The sequence below is a fragment of the Sceloporus occidentalis genome, unplaced genomic scaffold (genome assembly GCF_023333645.1).
Source record: "Sceloporus occidentalis isolate IW3139 unplaced genomic scaffold, rSceOcc1.0.p SCAF_6, whole genome shotgun sequence".
In the NCBI taxonomy this organism is placed as follows: domain Eukaryota; kingdom Metazoa; phylum Chordata; class Lepidosauria; order Squamata; family Phrynosomatidae; genus Sceloporus; species Sceloporus occidentalis.
In genome coordinates, this window is record NW_028316986.1 from 52,677,678 (window position 1) to 52,690,329 (window position 12,652).

General features: G+C 41.5%; 1 protein-coding gene across 1 annotated transcript in view; it reads right to left on the reverse strand.

Moving 5' to 3' along the window:
* Positions 1 to 876: 876 nt before the first annotated feature.
* TMEM151B (transmembrane protein 151B) overlaps positions 877 to 12,652 on the reverse strand; it is a 42,839-nt gene continuing 31,063 nt past the window's right edge. Inside the window, exon 3 of the mRNA XM_089529448.1 lies at positions 877 to 5,003. The gene's annotated coding sequence lies outside the window, so the exon portion shown is untranslated. The remainder of the gene's footprint in view (positions 5,004 to 12,652) is intronic.

Consider the following 12,652-nt stretch of genomic DNA (forward strand, 5'->3'; position numbering starts at 1 on the left):
AAGAATAAAATTAAATATGACATTAAATAAATACCAGTGAAACCCCTAATCTTAGTCCGAACTGTTATCATAATATAAATATAACATTTCCATAAGGCCCTCAAATTTAAATTTGGTGCACCTCAGGCTGAGTGTTGATGAAAATGCCTTAGGCTAATATTGTAACTTCTGTTATCAGCTGCTGTATTAACTGTTCACAACTTATTCTGAAGTAGCTATACATGGCTGCTCTGTCACAAATAGAGAAACTGTTTAGAGAGATCACAAAACTGTTGACACAAATCACATACCCCAATATTTTCTGTGATTTCAGGAAACTGTGAATCTTAGAAACTGCTCAAAATACAGGTTGACTATCCAGGTAGTCATTACAAGCCAAAGAAGAAACAGCCATCAACTTCTAACCAGAACAGATATTTCTGCTCTGTGCTCCCAGAATACTCAGGTTTCTCTTTGCATGATCTAAACTTTGGAGCTAAGCAACAAACTCAGGATGAGCTATCCATCTGCCATAAGTTTGCCTGTTAGAAACGGCTTAACAAAGTGGCTTATAGACATCTGAACTCTGAAGAACAAAGTTAGGACAGGAAGTACAAGCCTACATTAGACTGTTGTAGTCTGAAAGGTAGATTCCATGTTAAAAAAACATTGGTAAACTCTTGCTTTTCTGAACTGAATGCACATCATAAAAGGGAGATAAAAGGTTGGTGGTGTTAACAGCTCTTCTACACACATGGTCTTCTGACATTTCCCCAGTGTAGTTTAAAAAATGTCCTTGGAAAGTGATGGAACAATTTTTAGTAGTGGCATCAGAGGTGCCCTAGTAGGACATTTCATTTATCAGTAGAGGGTTAGACTAGATGATCTTTCAAGGAAATTATCACGTGAGGCTTCTGTAGTGCAGGAACTGCATTTCTGAAGCACATAGAAACATAACAGTATTGAAGCAATCTTTGTTACACCTCTGCTTTGATACTAGATGGTGCACTGGTATCTGCACTACCTCGCTTCCATTTCCTCCATTTTTGCTTACTTAGGACATGCAGAAGGAGGGAGTGAGCTCACAAAGTTGGGGGTGGGCAGTAGGGGAAGCAAGATCAAGCAGCAAGGTGGAAGTGAGATGGGGGGCAGGGGAAGGGGGAAGCACAATTGGCAGTGAGGGAGATGGCCAATAGCAGGGGTTAGTGTGAGGGAAGCAGGGATAGGAGAAGCAAAATCTGTGGGGGGAAGACAGATCAGGTGGTGGAGAGGTAGGAGAAGTGAGATCAGGTAGCGGGAGCAGGTGGAGACAACAGAGGCGGGAGGAAATTAGGAGCAGAGGGATGAGGGAAGCAAGATCAGAGGGTGGGGTGAAGTATGATCAAGTGGCAGGGCAGAAGGAAGTGAGGTCAGCAGCACAGGGGTGGTAGGGATGTGGGGGGAAGCGAGATCAGTTGGCGGGGGGAGACAGGAAATGGGGGGACAAAACATCTCATCTGCCAACACCTTCTGAACAGCAAGTAGCAACTGGCTTGGGGGAGGTGTTGGCAGCCAGGATCGCTGTGATGGGAAAGGGGAGAGCAGCAGAATCATCATTCACTCGCAACCCCTGACTGGGCAGCCGAACTGTCCCAGAAGGGAGCTATTGCACCAAGGCAGTCATGGAGTAACAGTGCAATTGAGAGCCTATTGACAGGTTTTGCTAGCCACTGAAAAGGTGCACCCCAGCAATGCACTGAGTGCAAGTCAGCAACAGGATGGACATGACATTGTGTGATAGGTGCAACTAAACCCACTTTTATCCTGTTAAAATTCCAGTTCTTTAGTCTCATCTGATCATCTCCTAAAATACAAGTGCTAGATACAGAACCTAAGCATGAAGTGCAATATAAGCACAACTGTTAACTAAGCCAGGTTTAATCTAGCGCTGGGTATTAATTCACAAAAGAAAAGGCTTTGCTTAGGAAGATTTCTATGTAACTTTCACACACCTCAGATCCTCTACCCTGTTTGTAAAGAGGACACCTCTCTGTTCCCATCCCAACACTTCTCTTACATGCAGAGGGTATATGAGGAAGACATATTTCTGCTGCTACACTGATCCACCTTTCTGTGTTCCTAGACTGCTAGAGAAGAGTCACAGATTAGAAGCCATAGGAAGATAGGGAAGACAAGCCTTTGATTATGCTTTCTTTGCTCACCTACAAATAGCAGAGGGCTGAGAGTCCTTTCCATGGTAATTGTATTAAGTGGAGAGAAACTAGTTTTGCATTTAAATGAATTAGTGAATGAATAAAATGCTCTTACAATTAAGCAACAGGGTTAAAACCAGAGAGATGACTGCATCTAGCTGCAGGAATTCCCCACTTCAGTCTCTGACTCAAAATTCCCTCCTCTTAACTGACTATAAAAGTATACCTCAGTTAACAAAGTAGACATGTACCCAGGTATTACTTCTGTAACATAAAATTTTGTACCAGAGCCAGAAATAAAATGGAAGTAGGGATAGGACTACACCATGTAAAAAATAGCATATTAATACATTTCAGCAAACATTTTATCCAAAACTAACAAGAAATATGTGAAATGAGACAAACAGGTCAAGTAAGCCTTGGTGGTTTCGTAACTCCAAGGGTTTCTGGATGAGACAGATTACCTATATCCATTTCAGGCCTTGTTAAGGGATGGAGAGAGCATTTATCACCCTTGGTGGATGACCTATGCTGGCATCTAGACAGGGAGTGTGTCCCTGTTGGTTTAATGTAAAGTTGAAGGCTTTCATGGCCGGCATCCATCGTTTTTTGTGGGTTTTTCAGGCTATGTGGCCATGTTCCAGAAAAGTTTCTTCCTGACGTTTCGCCAGCATCTGTGGCTGGCATCTTCAGAGAATGCTTTGCCTGGAAAAATTGGGTGTATATATACTGTGTGAACCTGGGAATGCAGGAGTGATTTGCATGTGTATTGTTCTGTGCTGATGGCTGGCCTCAGGCTGGGAGGCTAATGCAAACGAGGATAAATGTCTGCTAAATGGTGATCATTATCTGCTGGGAAAGCCCCTGACTCTGAATGGTTTCCCATTTGTATTTGCTGAGTCCTTACTTTTGCTATTCCTCAGGACTGGTAGCCAAATTTTGTTCACTTTAAGGGTTTTCTTCTTTCTGGTTGAAATTGTCCAGGTGTTTGTGGATTTCAGTGGCTTCCCTGTGCATCCTGACATGGTAGTGGTTGGCATGGTCCAGAACTTCGGTGTTTTCAAACAGTATTTTATGCCCAGGATGGTTAGTGGCATGTTCTGCTACTGCTGACTTTTTCACTGTGAAAATGTTCCCTTACTGGACAACATTTGTTTTTAGATCCTGATAAAAGGCTAGTCACTGCACCTACTGAATACTAAGAACGGCTAAGAGGCACCTCTTCTGTATCCTACAATGTGAACAAATTGTGTGGATTTATGGGAGAGGGCCTTCTTTGTTGGCTTGGTGTCATGCTAAGATCTTACTATTTTACAAGGTTTGGTGCTTTTACTGATAGCAGTTTAGTTCAAATTTGTTTGCTAGAGCAAAGAGTGCTAAAGATTCTCCAATATGTTATCCAATGGGCTCTGTTCCTGTTTACCACTAATATAAAACTGCAGAACTATCCTCCTTTAAGCAAACATTAATGAATACAACTTCCTGACCAAAACAAGAGACAGGGTTTTCATTCACAAGAATGAGAAATGGACCAAAAAACATAGCCAGCTTGATGCTTTAACATCTTGCACCAAAGTACAGAGTGATTTTGTTTCTCCAATGTGTCTATGGATATTTTATCCTCTGTAGTTTCCCAGAACAAACATCAGTCATGCATGTCTACTCTCCACTGTAACACTCAAATGAAATGCCTTTAAGACAGCAAATTTAAGTTGCTGTGTTTTGTTGCCTTTCTGGTCCATACCTTGTAATTTAATCGAGTTAGATAAAACATTACAAAAATAAATAAATAAATAAATAGATTGTGTTATAAAAACCATGGAATTCGGCTTATACAAAGCTCTAAAAGGCAGTCATGGAAAAGTTCTTTTGTATCACTCATCCACACATCATTATGTATTTTCTCACTACACTGTTGCCCAGTGAGAGGGAAAAACCAAAACTAAAAATAATCTCATACTGTTTTATCATCTGGTCCTTATGAATGTGCTTGCCTCTGGAGACTAGTTTGTGCCTCTAAGCCTTGTTTTTCAAACAAGCATTTTTCACCTTGATTGATTAATGGGATGCTGTCCAGCATCAAGACTCATTAGGTATCAGCTGATGGTGCTGCTAGGGAATATTTGAGCTGTGTAAGTGATATGGATACTAAATCATGTGGACACATTCTAGCTATATCCTCCCTCTATACGTGTGTGGCTGTGAACGCAGTAGAACCAATTCATGCTGCTGAAAAGCAAAAGATTTCCAAGTATGTGTGTAGATCACCATAGTCTTCATCACTTTGTGACTTTTGCAAATCAGTTTTAAAAAAACTATTGCAGACAATCCACAAAATTTATAACTTTTCAAGAATATGTGGTTATTCTGGAGGAACATATGTTCTTACATAGTTAGCGTGGATATGTGCAGAACAAATATGTAAAAGGTTGTGCTTATAACAGAAGTTTGCTTGTTAAAATGGCACCCACCAGTCACAAATCTTCAGCTGTTCCTGGATGTGTTGTATAGTTGGGTAAATGCTGTTTTGTCAGAAGAAACTGTTAAAGATTGCAGAAAGACACCCCTCCCCAACTCCCCATGGGACATCATAATGGTACAGCTCCATCATAAGACAAACAAAGTAAGCAGAGGAACAAAACAGAATGCTAACAGAAGCAGTAATTCTTCTATATTTGTCTCAGTCATTGGACTATGGAGATGTCACATCTTGACTAGGAAGGCCAATCTATCAGAAATTAGATCTCATGATTGTTTTCCTTCTGATGGCATTGAGAAGATTAAACTCTGGGCATGGCACAGCACACCTCTTCTTCATAGTGGGATCACAGACTCCAATATAAAAGAAAAAAGAACAGAACAAGTTAGTAAATTAGATTGTATCTTCAAAGACTATTGCTTGAAGGCCAAGTACATAATTACAGTTAACACTGCACTCCTATACATTTTTCGATGTGTAAGCAGCACTGAACATAGTTAGACTTACTTCTCCATTAAGTATGCATAAGCTGAGTGGCAACAGATCATCAGGAAATACACGTTAGCCAGTTAGTAGTCTTCTGCATGACACTTCTAGTTGTTCTGTAGAGACAATCTATCCTCTGAGCTAAATCCACTGTTGCTTCTACTTAGAGTAGACCAATGAAATGAATGGAACTTGTTGATCACAAGTAACATAAGAACCTGCTGGGTCAGACCAATAGGCTTTCTACTCCAGTAGATCCTGGCTGCCAACACACAGTGGCAAACTGGTTGCCTGCCGATAAAGAGTCTGCAAGCAGGACATATTTGGAAATACCATGTTTTTGAGAGATCCATGACCTTTCAGGAACAATGAAAAGGTCAAGTTACCAGGAAAAAGGAACTGCTTCCCTAAGCAAGTGGGCATCTAAGTAAATAAAGCTATTAAATCTAAAGTGCTTCATCCTTCCCCCAAACATTCTACATTTCCTTTTGAAACCTGAAACAAAGGAACACATCACGGCACCTAAAGCAGTAAGCCAACCTCTATACCCCCGCCCCACTTGTGATCTCACCCCAAATTCTCCATCTACCGTTCTCAGGGCTATCCTGATCCAACAGTTGCTTTTGTTAAAACCATCAACCAGTCTGGAATCCCACTGCAGATTCCTGGTATAAGCCATTCAAGGCTCTGCTACTGGTTAGATAGCCCATCACTTCTGGCTAATTTTAAGGCATCAATATGACCTCAAAACCTAGCTGCTGCACATACAGCCCAGCCTGCATACATGCCCTCACTCTATGTATGTTCTGTGTCACCCTCAGCTCCACCCCCAAGCCTTTCACAAAGCTAATTTGCCCAACATCTGAAGTGTCAGTGACAGCTGGTCTCCCCTACCTGTTCTTTAGGTAACAGTATACACTATTAAATGTTTATAGTAGCAGCAGCCACACCTCATAGGGGAAGGTTTACAAACCTTTTACCATTTTGGTTGTCCTCTCTGGACATGTTACAGCTTGTCAATATCCTTTTTGAATTGTGGTACCCAGAATTGAACACAATATTCCAGGTGAGGTCCGACCAAAGCAGAATAGAGTGGAACGATTACTTACCTTGATCTAGACATGATACACCTATTAATGCACCTTAGAATCACATTGACCTTTTTAGGTGCTGCATCACACTGTTGACCCATGTTCAGCATGTGGTCTAATAAGACTCCTAGATTCCTTTTACACGTACTGTTGTCAAGCCATGTGTCACCCATGCTATATCTATGCATTTCAGGTTTTTTCCTGCTTAACTGTAGTATTGTATATTTCTCCCTGTTGAAATTCATTTTGTTAATTTTGGCCCAGCTCTATAATCTGTTAAGATTATTTTGAATTCTGATCCTGCCCTCTGGGGTATGAAGAGAAGCCAATAGTGAGCACCCTTTGGGTTCAGTTGGTCAACCAATTACAAATCCACCTGACAACAGCTCTGCCAAGACCACATTTTACTAGCTTGTTTGCAAAAATATATAGTAGAGGAGTCATGTCAAAGGCCTTCCTGAAATCAGGGAATGCTACATCCCATTATCTACCAAGCTTGTAACTCTAACAAAGGGGAGATAAGATAAGACAGGTCTGGCACGACTTGTTTTGGGAAACCCATGTTGACTTTTAGTGATCACAATATTCCTTCCTCAGTGCTTACAGACTGTCTGTTTACTGAACTAGACTAGAGCATTTCCTGGTATTGATGTTGGGCTGACTGCCTGGTATTTGTTAGGGTCAACATTTGCTCTCCTCCAATCTGCTGGGACTTCTCCTGATCTCCAGGAGTTCTCAAAGATTATTGCCAATGGTTCTGAGATTACCACTGCCAGTTCTTTTAATACTCTTGGAAGTAGTTCACTTGTCCCTGGAGACTTGAATTTATTTAGAGTTGCCAGGTATTCCTGCACCGATTATGTGCTGCATTTCCCCAACAGCATCATCTGCTCCATTTCCCCTAGGTTTGAACACCCTTTTTCTTTTGGGGGCAGAAGACTGAGGCAAATAGGTGTTGAGTAGTTCTGCCTTTTCTCCATCCCGTTAGTATTTTGCCATCTTCTCCATGCAATAGCCCTACCATTTCCTTGTTCTTCCTTTTGCTATGGCATAACAACATCCCTCACTTTTTAATTGTTTTTAACCACTCTAGCAAGCCTGATCTCCTTCTGTGCTGACTATTTGCTCGAACTCCTCCTTGAAGATTTCCCTCATTTTTCCATTTCTTGTATTTGTCCCTTTTAAACTTAGGTCAGTTGAAAGGCCTTTAGATATCTATCCAGGTATCATGAAACACCACCCATTTCCCCTCGTCCATTAAACTATTTTACAGCCAAAACATTTACCATACAAGGAGTGAGAAATGCCAAATGTCCAAGGTAAGTTCAGAAAAGAAATGGTGAGATGATATTGCAAACATACTTTGGATAATGGAGCACACCAAAGAATTTCAGAAGAAAATCAATCTCTGTGTTATAGGTGCGTTCCCGACGGGCCCTATTGGGCACCGTCATTACGCGCAAGGGGCGGCACTTCCTGATGGAATCTATACAGATGGGCGCTGCCATTTTGACGTGATGGATGCCTGGCATCCACATGTCTCGGCGCCCTTGTGACGCAGCAAGGGTGCCATTGGCGCCTTGCGACGTCACAACGGCACCGTAAGAACCCGCTTTTTGCAGTTTGTCTGCTGCGCAGTTTGTCTGCTGCGGTTCCCTCGCGCAGTAAACACGGGCGCCGGCAGACCACCGTTTTGGGCGGTCTGTAAAGCGCCATAGATTATAGTGAAGTCTTTGATTGTGTAGATCATGAAAACTATGGATCGCTCTTAAATGGGTGTGCCACAGCATTTTATTGTCTTGATGCATAACAAGAGGATACTGTTAGGACCGAATAAGAAAAAGAATGGTTTCCAATTGGGAGAGAGGGGCAGGTAAGGCTGCATTTTATCACACTATTATGGAGTCCACATACCAGAAAAGCAAGAACAGTACTTCCTCCATCCGAGGAAAGAGAAGGTCTGTTGCCTGTCTGCTTGCTTCTTGCTGCTGCCTCTATCCCCTATGAACTGCTGCCTGCTCCACAGACCTGTCTCCTCTTCAGAACTAGGCCCTAGGTATTGTGCCAGCTTCTACCTGAAAAGCAAGAGAATCACCTGTCCCTTTTTGAAAGGGAATTAAAAAGCTGACTACCGTTGATGGGCCCTCTATGGGTGAGGTTGCTCTGGGGGTAAAGCAAGAGTGAGGGCCAGTTTCCTTTTTATCAGAGAGGGAGGCATTTATGAGTTTTGTAGCTTTTTATTTGAAGCCTGCAGTCTTTTTTAAAAGCAATTTGCCTGCTGCCGGGAAAAGGAATAAAATGCATTACACGGATAGCATAGGATGGGGAGTAGCCATTACGATGATAATGGGCAGAAACAGAGTGAGAAGACAGTCCTTTTTATCATGGGAAACATGAGAGTATTGGCTGTCTCCAAACTGCCTTGGGTCCCACACCAGGAGAAAGGCAGCATATAAATTCAATAAATATGTGTTTTTTTAAACACTGAATACATTGTATATAATGTTGGGTTAGACTTGGGCTACATCTACACTGCAGAATTAATGCAGTTTGACTGCCATGGCTCAATGCTATGGAATTCTGGAATTTGTACTTCGTGAGATATTAGAAAAGACAATAATGCTTAGTAAGGTAGAAGGCAGCAGAAAATGAGGAAGACTGCATTACAGATGGATAGACTCAATCAAGGAAGCCATGGCCCTGAGTCTGCAAGACCTGAGCAGAGCTGTTGATGTTTGGGATCCTGGAGGTCTATCATTCATAGAGTCGCCATAAGTCAAAGTTGGCTTGATGACAGTTAAAAACAACAAGGGATTGTGGGAGCTGCAATTCAAAGATCTGGAAGACCCAGCTTTTTTCATCCTTGCTTTAGACAGCAGTGTAAGAAAGCGATGTAACTTGCATTATTGGGTGGGCATATCTAACAGCACAATAAAGTAATGCTGTCGATCACAGCATTTATACAAGCCTCCATGCTACTGCTGACTACTATGGCTGACGATTATGAGGCATGTGAGGTGAAGATCTTCCTTTGCTTTTAGCTACTGTACTTATATTCACAACTAGACAAGATCTTAAACAGCAAAGATATACAACTGAACAGTAAAGTCAGAGCCATCCAATTGTATTACCCATCACCATATATAGATATGAGAGCTGGACAGTGAAGAAAGGGGATGAAAAGAAAATCAATTCATTTGAGACGTGGTGCTGGAGAAGAGTGCTGAAGATATTGTGGATGGCCAAAAAGACAAACAAATGAATCCTTGAACAGATCAAGCCGGAAATACCCCTAGAAGCGAAGATGATCAAATTGAGGCTGTTGTACTTAAACCACACGATGAGAACACACAACTCATTAGAAAAGACGATAATGCTAGGGAAGATAGAAGGCAGCAAAAAGCGAGGAAGACCCCACACCAAATGGAGAGGTTCAATCAGGGAGGTCACAGGCAAGAATTTGCAGGACCTAAGCAGAACAGTGGAAGACAGGGGGGTCTTAGAGATGTGTCATACACAGGGTCACTATGAGTCAGGGTCAACCTGAGGGTATTTAATAACAAAAACAACATTCACTTCTTTGTTCTCTGGGTATTACCTGTCTACATCTTAATCCTAAAAACATACAGGATCTACTGAAGTCAACGGAAGATATCTCACATATTTTACCAGAACTGGACACCCACTCTCAAGTTGAAAGCATGCACTGCAGGTTTCCATCTAAACAAGCAGCTACTCTGTCCTTTAGGGCTGGGAGTAATTTCTACCCAAAAAGTATAGGCATGACAATAAGGACACTAAACATTCTATGCAGGCTCTGAATTGTGCCAGTTTTAGGGGAAATAATATTTTTTCTTAATTTGTGCAATTTAGGTCCATAAAGGGTAGGGGTTAGACTGCTGATTGTGGAAAAAACTGACAAAGGGAAAAGCATGGTTGGAGGGAAATGGTGTCAGACAGGTCTCTCCTTCTTCAGACTCCAAAAACAAAATGCCATTTGATTTCTAATGTCGGCTTAAGAATACAGCTTGCATATTATAATATGATGCATGTGCAACCATGAAGACTAAAGCTTATCCTATTTTAAAATGAAACCAAGTTCCTCCAGTCATCAAATTGTGTACCAAATAGAGCACTCTGCATGAAATATGCAATTTCATATGATGTAATCACTGCATATGAGTGAGCTGGATTTTATTTTTGATTTTAGTATCTATTTCTTCATGCCTGCCAGGACCAATGGAAAATAGTGCAAAAAAATTAGAAAGCCAAATGCAATTCTTCTTTTGTCACCTATATCAGCATACTGCTATTTTAAATTAATTGAGGGTGGGGGTTTCTTGTCAAAAATGTTCTAAGTAAACTACTGTATTTTACCAAAGCTAATGAGAACCTTAAAATAAGAAAAGAAACTGATATAACTATGTAAAAGTGCAATTATTGTTGTGTTGTATTCATCAAATCTATGAATTATAATTTAAATTTAAAAAATATTTAAAAAAAATAAGAAACTGGTATGACTATAGAGTCAAATAAGACAGATAATAAAGACCAACACAACTCAACTTGTTTAAATTTTAAATATGATAGAAACCAATTGTTTGAATGAATAATGGATAATGGTAATGAATAATAATATAATGGAGAAGATGATGTGAAAAGTTATGCCCATGAGGCTGATAAAGTATATCTTCTCGTGGTTAAAGGGGCAGGGAAAATCCTTATTAGTGCATACAGTACCCAGAAATATTCACAGGGCTGCCTCCAAATTCTTCCTCTTGCTACCACACCACCCCTGCACACTTTAAGTTGACACGAATCGGCCTGTTACAGACTGCCAAAATAAAGCTGCTTCGGGTCTCTTTGGAGGTATGCTGTTTAAATGATGCATGCATCCTAAGAATCTGGAAGCTGCACCAAAGCTGCACTCCAGTGCTTAGGAATGGAGTGTGGCTTTGGCGCGACCTCCGGACTCTTAGGACCCATGCATCATTTAAATAGCATATCTCCAAAGAGACCCGAAGCAGCTTTATTTTGGCAGTCTGTAACAGGCCAAAGTCCAGTTTCAGCTGCTTCACCAACTGGTTAAAATCTGTCTTCCTTCCACCAGATCTCTCATCCTAGATAGAAGTGGGGAATGTGTGGCCCTTGAACTGTTGCTACATTGCAACTCCCATGATATTCACCACTGGTTATGCCTGCCAAACCTGATGTGAGTTGTATCCAACAACATCTAGAGAGCCACATATTATCTCTGATATAATCTGTGAGATTCTACCCCTTCCATTCAGATCAATTGTGCAAGGTCAGCATATGGAGAGGAGGAGTACAGCCACTGTTTAAAGTCCAGGGATGGAGAAGGGGAGAAGTCCTTTAGATGTTACTGGATTTCCCTTCCCACTGGCTATCCAAATAAAGACAGCTGGGGATTGATGTACAACATTTGGCTGGGCACATGTTTCCCACTCCTGGTTTAAACTGTGCCTCATGAAGGCCCAAATTAAACCCTACTTGATTAGATTTCAGAATGTAGATTACCCAAAGAGAAACAAACTAAATGCACAAACTAAAGCAGTGAGAAGTAGTTGAGGGAAAAATGAGTGTCAGGCTGATTAATAAACCACAGGGTTGGAAGCAGCGTTCATCTTTTTATTTCTGATCAGCACAAAGAATGTGTGAAGCTGCAAGAAGACTCCCACCTCACTGCTCTGAGCTTTTCAAGGCCCTAGCACACTAAGAGCTAAGTTTTTCATTTTGTTTATTGTCCCACTTTTCCCCACTTGTTTCCCCTTAACCTACCCACCTTGTTCTTAACACAGATTTCAGTCTGATTGAGCATGAAATATTCTATATCAGATAGGAAGTGCTAAATTGGGGCAAACTAGTCAACTTCATGTTTTCCTTCTGAAAAGGAAAGGTAATCTTTTTCTCATTCCTCTTACACAGTTTTAAAATCTTCAGGGATTGGACAAGTATTGCTGGATTTAACCCTGAGAAAGGTTTTCATGCAGCCATGAAGGTCTAAGTCAGTGGACAAATTCCAGGGGGCTTGGGAACCAAATTTCTACTTCCAGGACCATTTCAGACTGCAGCGGCCCCAAGAGTGGAAATGGACTGAATGGGGAAGGTTTGGAGACCCCAGAGAAGATAACAGGAGGACCAAAGGAGGGGAAAAATTCCTTGGGGATTATATGTAGCCCACAAGTCATATTTACTAATCTTCGGTCTAGGATTAGAGCTCTAAGGGCTAGCAGAGAGGAATCAGAGGTTTGCTCAATCTTGCCTTGAGAATTAGCTAAGGGGCAAAACAGACCAACACAATATGCCAGCTTGGGGGCAGCATGGGGCATGGCATTTAAATGACATACACCCTGGCACCACCTCCAAGCCAGCATAATGCCACCCACCCAACCAGATAGAGGGCA